We start from the raw sequence: 9,702 nt of genomic DNA, 5'->3' as shown, positions 1-9,702 counted from the left end.
TTGGGCATATATATATATATATATATATATATATATATATATATATATATCTCTTTTTGTTGTATACTTTCCCTTACCATATCAACATCGATCTAACCTTCAAGGCAAATTGCTTGCACATGAGACTCTCGTGGACCTTTAGGGTTTCAAAGAAACACATGGAACTTCAAACCAAGAAATATTTCTCGTTTCATCGAATGGAAGGTTGGCGCCTAAATTTTGACTTCTTGTTTGGTGATACGAGTTCTCAAAAAAAAAAAAAACGTTAAAGGTGGCAAACCCACTTCGAAACATTTGACCAAAAATTCATTTGTATTCGCCGCATGATGATTAGGGTTTTTTTTTTTTGTGCAATGTCCGAAGCTTGATTTGATGCCATGTGCTCACATATGGTCTTCTCCCTAATTCATTGGCATTTGACATTTACAAAGTAATTGCCTCATATATTCCTCAATTTCTCCTGTCGTGTTCTCTTGGTTAACATATCCCACATCGATGGTTGACAAACACTACATTTTTCGAAATAAAAAAAATTAATATGGATTTGGAAATATTATAATAATTGATTTGAAGGGATTCTAAATGTTAGATATGATTGCATATCAATTAGAGATTCAAATAAAAAATAATATTACCAAATCCATATTTATTTCTTTATTTCAACAACATTCATTCACATGCATTGGTGCGTCCATTCATCACTGGTGTTGACGTCTATCTAATAATTTTTGCAATCGAGATCGTTTCTATTATAATTAAATACCATGACGACTGAAGCATACAAAATAAAAGGACGTAAACATATATGTATTTGTTTATATATATACACTCCAAGCGTGAGGAGGGACATTCACCTGGGCTTCTCCGATCCTCTAGAAGATGTAATCGGGTCAAAGACCCGATAAACTTCCGGATTATCCAAAAAAAAAAAAAACTTTTTCCCTGCGTGATTTTATTTGGACTTTATATATTTATAACCAAGCGGAAATATAACCACAAACAACCGTTACCTAATTAGTTGCGGGTGTACAATATAATGAAATAACATGTTAAATTATATGAAATCAAATTTGGTTTAATTATTGAAAATTATGGAGAAATTTAATTCATTTGGACTTTATATATTAGTTCGTAATTTTCCAATAATAATTTGTCACACTAAAAAAAGAAAACAAAACTAGAAAAAGACGAATGAGATTAGGGGAATCATTTACATAATTGGAAAGTGACTTGACAACGGAAAGCAGATGAGAAAAAAAAAAACACTTTGAATATAAAGAAACGCTTTTATCATTTGAAAGTATTATGTGGCCAAGTGGGAGATTCTTTAATTTGTGTTAATTTGGCACCATCCGATGGGTCCCACCTCCTGCCTCACAAAATAAATTACCATTAAATGGAATTAAAGGTTGAGCTTATTTATATACAAAATCGTTTCACCATCACACAAAGATAGATTTTGTGGGTCCCGCATCATATTTCCTCTGCTCGAATCAGCTCCATGGAAATTTAAGAATATATATATATATATATATATATATATATCGACTGTTATATTGGTTCAATTGATTCACACACGGCAGCTTGTATTTTTCTTCAAAATGCATGCGGACCATGGACGTATTCAAATGTTGTCTTTTTGACAAAATGCCAAACTTTTGAGACATGAACATATTTCCAGGAAGGTTCCTTTGAAACTTCACATGCGTGTCCTCACAAGAATTCCAAGGCATTAATTAATCTATAGAGAACATCATCATCATCATCATCATCATCATCATCATCATCATCATCATCATCATCATCATTATTATTATATTGCGCCTAGCTATCTCATCGAATTATTTGTGAAATTAATGCATGTTAATAAAAGTCGTTTCTAACTATGTGTTTTCATCACTACTTAATATCCCATGAACTATTTTATTATAAATTAACAATAGTTTATTCAGCAGTGTTTTTTGAAACCAAACGTTCAGATTTTTGTTCAAATGACATTCTATATATTACAGAATTCAAGTAATTTTTTTTTTGTATGAAACGTAATAATTTAAATGTAATGATAGAGAATATTTCTTCCTTGAAAGAAAAAGAAAAAAGATTTCTTCCTTACGAATGTTACAGTTTTTTAACAGTTAAGTACTTAAGAGAAAAAAGCAGAGGTTCTGTTGAACCCTATTTCTCAATTCTCCGTCGCCGTCGCGGATCTCATGGTCGAGTTTTTCTCCGACGCCTCTCCGGTGGACGCATTTGAATTCCGATGGATATGGTTCCGATTCCTGTGGGGAGTTACAAGATTCGGTTCATAGGAGCTGGGAAATTGGCGGAGAGAGAATCGCCAGATGGATCGGGTGTTCTTCCGCCCCACCGCCGTTCACTCCAACTCCGACCGCCGTTTCGTCTTCGAATCGTTCCGCGTCAATATCGTCTCTAGCGACGAAGCTGTAAGAAGAATTTCTATGTCCCCTTTCGTTCTTGTGATTCCCCCCTCGAATTTCGGTTTCGTTTGAATGGAATGATGCCTGTTTGATTAGTAGAAAAAAATCCTTGGATGTTGGGCGAATGAACGCGTAGATGACCATTTTGCGTGATGTTTGATGAGTGTGTGGGGGAGTAGTTTTACATGTTTTAAATTTTCGTTTTTGGGTTTGTTTAGTTTTTGTTGGCTTGAGATTGTGAGGAAGAAAGACGTTTCTTGCTTTTGGGTGTCTGAAAGAGACCATTTTTGTCCATGGATTTCTTGGAAAACAGTGCTCGTGAAGATAATATATGAGAGGGTTGTATGCAAAGTTTGAGAGAAGCATAGTTCCAATGGTTTTGGGGTAATGTGTTTTCATCAGTCCCTGGCATGAAATCAATCCATTTCACTATCTCCAAGTGATAGTTTGCTGAAGAGAGTGACTGTTGTGATATTCTCTGTGAAACCCCAAGTCGGCATTGTTCTGTCTTCTTCATTGTTTTCTCTGTCTGGCTAATTCACAATCTATCCAACAACTGTAAAGTTAGAGATGCTTTTGTGCATATCTTCCACTGCGAGGAGAATTACGTCGATGAAGCATACTGGTTATCTGCAGTTAAGTGTGTGACCACACGATTAGAACCGTAACTCTCCAAGCAAAAGCTATATTACCGCACAAGTTTCTCCATCTGTCATTTTGCAGTTTTCGGTTCTCTAAAACATAGAATGGAATTCCCAGGTCCCGTGATTCTTGTTTATGCTAGGGATGGTGTGTGGTCAAGATCGATTCATAAGGTCGATGCCAAACACACCATCTGTCCCAGCCTCCGTTGGTACCTATCTCTATCTTGGACTCTTGATAGATCATTCTGTATGCAGGCAGATCTAAGGATGCTTGAATTATAGTGTCTCTAAAATAGTGTTTTTTAGTGAATGGCATTGGCATTCAAAGTTTGGTGAATCAACATTTTGTTGGTAGAGGCTTTTCTAATGATGGCTCTGTTTTAAATAGGTATGTGCATCGGCGACAGAAGAGAATGGGGAGGAGGAGAGCTGATGAGACATTGTTCCGATCTCCTTTCCCCTCGCTCATCTTCATGCATCCCAAGCTGTCAGTAATGCTTCCATTGCTCATCTTATGTGTTTCCGTAATAACTCTTGCCTCAGTCCATCAAACTTCTTTCCAAGTGTGAATCTGCAATTTGTTATGGTGGTGACTAGCCATCATATTTTCTTGAAATTTACAGTGGAAGTGGTCGTAATCTTAGCGTATGAAGCATTAGCCGGTGGAGGCGTGGCTGCGGGCCTAATCCCCGTTCGAGATCTTGCAACGGGTATAGCTTCACATCTTTAAAACGCCGATAAAGCCCAACACTTTTGTTTATGTTGCAGGTTCGAGGAGCAGCATAGCATCAATGGCCGGCAAAACAGGGGAAGCCAATTACTCCTTTTAACTTTATTTTGGCATATCACCTCACATTTCTATATACACCTTACTGTTGATCATGTAGGGTTACATTATATAATTTTGCCTCATTATGAATCATGGCATTAGTCCGTGTAATGCATCCCTGTATTCTGTCTTCATACCATTCAAGATCAAAATCACACTTGGGTTGGGATCTTTGCTTATACTCTTTTTTTTAAAATGAAATTCCCAAAAGGGACTTTTATTGGCGGAAAAAGTCCATGAAAGTGACAACCTAATTTGATGGTAATCAATCCCCATTATATTAAATCCGTGTCCAATTTATATGTCGGTCCATCATTATATATAATGGCCCCTTGATTCGTTTAAGACTATATTATTCATACATTGCCAAGTTTCTTTTTACTTGTTAAACAATTATTTTAATCACGTGTTCTTGTTACTTTTGTGGTCTGACATTGGATTCTAAATGAATCGATATCTTTACAATTGAATGAATATATATATATATATATATATATATATGTCTATAAAAGATCATGTATGAGATATTACGTGTTCACGATCTCCTTGATGAATCTAATGAAGGGGCTATGAAAAGTAAAAAAAAAACTAAAGTGTAGTTTATACATATTCGTACGAAGCCATTACTCATATCCTCTTTTCCTCGAGTTTAAGATAAATAGCATAATTTTGCCAAAACACATGCTTTATCTTCCTATTAATCTCTTCAAAATCTTAATATATACAACTTTTCATTCCTGCGAACATATATATATATATATATATATAGAAGCAGTTATACAAATGAGCAAAATAAACACACCGTGGCCTTTTTATAATGTTGGTAATGTCATCTATATATTCCATGTGAGAGAGACGTATTGTATATAACCACGAAAGATGTAGTCGAAATTGGCATTGAGAATCAAGCAGACAAGTATACGTCTTGTCGAATTTCGAGTTTCGAAAGTGGTTGAAAAATCTTAAAGATGGAAATCATCATCGAAGGTGGCAGAGAGGGCGAAACCCAATACTTGTCATATACTCTTCACAGACACGGGCATAGACTCAGTTACTTCAACTCCCAGTTCCTACTGTATTGTCTCAATGACCCCTCTCTCTCTCTCTCTCTATATATATATATGCGTGTATATATATTATAATTTTTCTGAAGCAAAAGGAATTTGGTGAGAGCTTTCGGTTCATCTCTCTCTCTCTCTCTCTCTCTCTCTCTCTGTGGTTTAATGTGAAGTCTCGTAGAGAAGACTGAAAATCTTTGCATTGATTTCGAGAGAGAGGGAGAGTGACTGAGCTTGTAGGGTAAACTTAAAGATGGCACGTGGAAGTCAGTGCCAGTATGTTAGAAAGGGTTGAAATTACATTTTTTTTTTGTTAAAGGGTTGAAATTAATTTTGTCACACTTTTCGAGTTTTGTCACAACATAATACTACCACACACAAAAAAAACAGTTTTTTTTTTCTTCCTATGTATTTGTAATGAAGTTGGTCTTGACATGCACAACATTATCAAACTTCGGTATACATTATGAAGAAATCAAACACGTCTGAAACTTTTACAAAAATTCCAAAAGAATATATATAAATGTGTGTGTATATATATATCAACGTATAATGATCGTGCCAAAACTATATACGCATATTCTAAATGGGAACTTTAATTTGTTATGAACTATGTATACATGTTAGATGATATTTGTCATGCGGTAATTATATATTTTTTCGGCCGCTGTGAATCACATTGCGATGAAAACAAAGTTAGGAAACTGGAAGTCAACACGGTCAGATAAGATAATGGGTTTGTGCCACGTGTCACGTTTCAAGTGAGACAATAGGAACTAGCTATATGAAGAGACTTTTCATGCGAATTAAAAACGTTACATAATTATCCTAAATAAGAAAAACCAAATAGATATAGTAATACTTCAATTAAAATCAATCAAATCATTGGTCAAATTATGTCAAGATTTTCATGTAATTTATATCATGTCTTATTTTTTATTAGTACATCCATCATAATATTCAGCGCGTCACAAATTTGCCTAACAAAATATATGTTTTCCTACGTAGTCAAAACATTCAACGTCAAATAAGTTGTATTTTTGCATTCATTCGTCGAAAATTTTTGCTTTTCATCGATCGTGCTTGGCATTATAGACGTACGTATATATATATATATATACGTATTTAATTTATCTTTTAGATATGGAATTGATTCGATGGGTGTTATTGCAATTCATGATTAAACTAACAATATGAACAAAATCACAATTTTGCAATAATTACGTTAAACAAATCTTTGAATTGAGTGGATGTAACGTAACATATTGTGTTGAAACAACGATTCATAAAATTTCGTATTTAAACCAAGCAAATTGTTGTTTTCATCATTTGTTATTCTTAACAAAACTTTGTGCCGTCTTGTGAATGGTGTCATCTACCATCATCTCTCTCATATATATATATATATATATAAAAGAGCAAATTAAAAAATAATTATAATATATATATATATACTAGTAAATTAAAAATGAATTTGTGGAATGGCAGAGAGAAAAATGGAGGGGGGAAAGTCAGAGAAATAATAAGAAGGGGGGGAGTGTGTGGATTGAGAGGTCAAGTCATAGATGTCCACATCACATCTCTTCACATGCACAACCATTGTCTTCTCTCTTGTCTTGTCATATCATTTTGCATCCCAACAAATTTTACACGCACATACATACATACATATACATGCATCTAACTTCTCATATCCTTTAATTTTGTATGCTTGTACGTCCATATCATTTCGTATATACATGCATGTATAATCTCGACATATCATTCTGTATATACATACATATATACACAAACTCAAATATGTACGCATGCCATTTCTGCCATTGTAACATTTAAATACTAAAATCATTCATACAAACAAGGGTTGCTTACACAGTTTACACACACAGACACATATATATATATATATATGTAGGAAAGGAGGAGGAAAGCTTGGAAGAAGTAGATGGGCAGGGAAGGCGACAGCCTTTAGAACAAGAACTTATACATATAATAACAACAAAGATCTGATGAAACTTAACTGTTGATGAAAATATCTTCTTTTCACCAAACAAAAACAGCACAAAAAATTACTGTTTCACCTTCTTTTGTCCTTTTTCTTGTTTACTCTTTCACAAGAATTTCTTACTCTTTTTTTTTTAATCTTCTGCAATCCTTAACCAACACTCCTTCTGTCTTTTGCTTTGGACAGAAAAATTCCAGCTTTCCCTTTTGTGTAATTTCTCACTTCTACACACAATACAATTCATTTATGATATATTCACATGTGTTTTATCCATATACATATGGATGGAACCGCATTAGGGTTTGATTTATTCATGTATATGTATGCATGATGGTTTCCTATATTTCTTTCCCTTTTGTTGGGCAAAAAAGACATTTATTTGCACATATGTATGTATGTATGTATGTATGTATGTTCACACTTATATGTGTATATATATATATATATACACATACGTTTTTAATAAAATTCAGAGCTTTAAGGGTCTTTGTCGATATATACATCTGGTTCTTAAAATTTCCTGGTAGATGATTCGATCAGAGAAAATATAATGTGGGACCCCCATAAAATAAATCTTTATGTGATGGCATAAATAAGTTTTCTCTTTTTTTTTTTCCAATCTCGGCTTTTTAATTTTATTTAATATAATGTATTTACTAAGACAGTAGGCCCAACTAATGGCCAAATTAACACAAAAGGAGTCTCCACTTGGCCATATAATATAGTTTCAATGATAAATCATTTCTCCAAATTGAAAGTTTTTCTTTCTTTCTTTCACCAAGTGTGCCCATTTCTTTAATTTTCCTATTCTTTCCTTTGCCAAGTCCCTTTCCTTTATATGATTTATTCATCTTTTCTAGGGTTTTTTTTTTTTACATATTAGAGTGAAATTAATTAGATAGAAATACAAAAAGTAAAAAATTAAAAAACAAGGAAGGTAACAAATTAAAACATGACATGCATAGTTCGAGAGGTCTTAAGATATACGTTGGATTTGTCCTCACATGACTGACATTAGGAGGGCCTCTCGTACTCCATCACGCATATGTTTCCACTTATATCATCTTCCTCCTTTTCCCCATTTTGTCCTATGCGCATCATATGTAATGATTTTCAATAAACGCCTTCTTGTTAATTAAGATATAATTATGTACATCGTGACATAAGAGAAGACAGCGAATCACAAAGGAAGTTATCTTATATATACTGTATATACAAACACAAATATGTGCTTTTATTTCGTATGATTATGTCATCATGGTATTTATAGATTGGGTATATATGGCTGTTAATATATTGTGGAAGACATGCCAAATCCCTCTAAGATTCTCCTCTTTCTCTCTCTCTCTCTCTCTCTCTATATATATATATATATATACTGCAGAAATTAGGAATAAAAAATGGTCTGGATTCCATAATTTTGTTAGATAGACGTCAACACCACACTGATGATATACAATATGTAAATAGATGAGTGTATAGAGCGTTTGTCCACCGATGGATATGTTAACCGAGAGAACGCGAGAGGAGAAACTGAGGAATGACAATTACTTTTAAATGTCAAACGCCAATTATTAATTAGGGAGAAGACATGTGAGTGCATGGCAACAAAAGAGGCTTTGGACATTACATTACATTACACAACAAAACCCCAATCATCATACGACGAATAAAAATGGATTTCCGGTCAAATTTTTCAAAGTGGGTTTGTCACCTTTAACCTTTTTCCCTCGAGAAATCGTATCACCAAACAGCAAGTCAAATTTATTTATTTTTCCCCAACTTCCATTGGATGTAACAAGAAAAAATAAAGGTAAGCGAGATTCGAAACTCGTGTTCTTTGAAACCCTAATGTTTCTTCTCATAACGCCTTAATATTTAGTCGTTAGGTTTTTGATATAACAAGGAAAAATGGCAATAAAAGGGGGAAGGCCGATGGATAAGTTGAATCATCTGTAACACTCTGAAGGGCATAAGAAGACTTTGTCCAACGCAAACATTTAGAGACAATCACCACAAATGATTTCCCACCACCACTGGTCGTGAGAGACTTCAGATAATGGTGTGTATTGACCCAACACCCTCCACAATGACCTAATTTCGATGATCACCCACTTCCCCTTTTCGTGGATTTGTCGTCGAAATGGATCACCAGCTCACCCATTTCAATTGGGTTCCACCATAGCTATATATGTACATGACACCACTTCACATATGCAACCATACATACATAACCCTACAAGTCAAATTGATGCCATCACTCGACCAATCATGGGCCTTGCGAAATCAAACCATAGACAGACATGGTTTCTCGTTGGAGACATAAACAATCTCATGGGATTATGTAATATGTGGTTTGTGTCCGTTCCATTTAATATTTGGATAATCTCAACTTTAGGAGTTTCACTTGAAGACAACTTTTGAATAGTGGTATTCAATTCGTGTTATTTTTTCAGTCAACTCCAAATTAAGCTGTCGTAATTGTATTTTTTAAAATAAAAAATTAGGTTAATTAGCTTTCAAATATATAAGATCTCTTCTTGTTCAAACTATAAGACTTTCGCGTAGTCCTAAATCTTCCGAATCATGTCTTCATCGATGCTGAGAAAATGATGGTTTGGGGAAAATGAAATTATACTGATATATATGCGCACACACACACTCAATATATATATATATATATATATATATATATATATATATATATATATATATATGTTTTCAGTTA

General features: G+C 34.0%; 1 long non-coding RNA gene across 1 annotated transcript; it reads left to right on the top strand.

The window, feature by feature from the left end:
- The first annotated feature begins 2,090 nt into the window (after nt 1-2,090).
- LOC104824420 lies at nt 2,091-4,082 on the top strand. The gene is made up of 3 exons (XR_773447.1): nt 2,091-2,444; nt 3,471-3,606; nt 3,706-4,082. It is a non-coding gene; the product is annotated as an uncharacterized LOC104824420 (long non-coding RNA).
- The last annotated feature ends 5,620 nt before the right edge of the window (nt 4,083-9,702 follow it).

The sequence above is a fragment of the Tarenaya hassleriana genome, unplaced genomic scaffold, assembly GCF_000463585.1.
Source record: "Tarenaya hassleriana unplaced genomic scaffold, ASM46358v1 Cleome4, whole genome shotgun sequence".
In the NCBI taxonomy this organism is placed as follows: Eukaryota; Viridiplantae; Streptophyta; class Magnoliopsida; order Brassicales; family Cleomaceae; genus Tarenaya; species Tarenaya hassleriana.
Note: the sequence above shows the minus strand (reverse complement) of the source record. Positions and strands in the feature narration are given on the sequence as shown.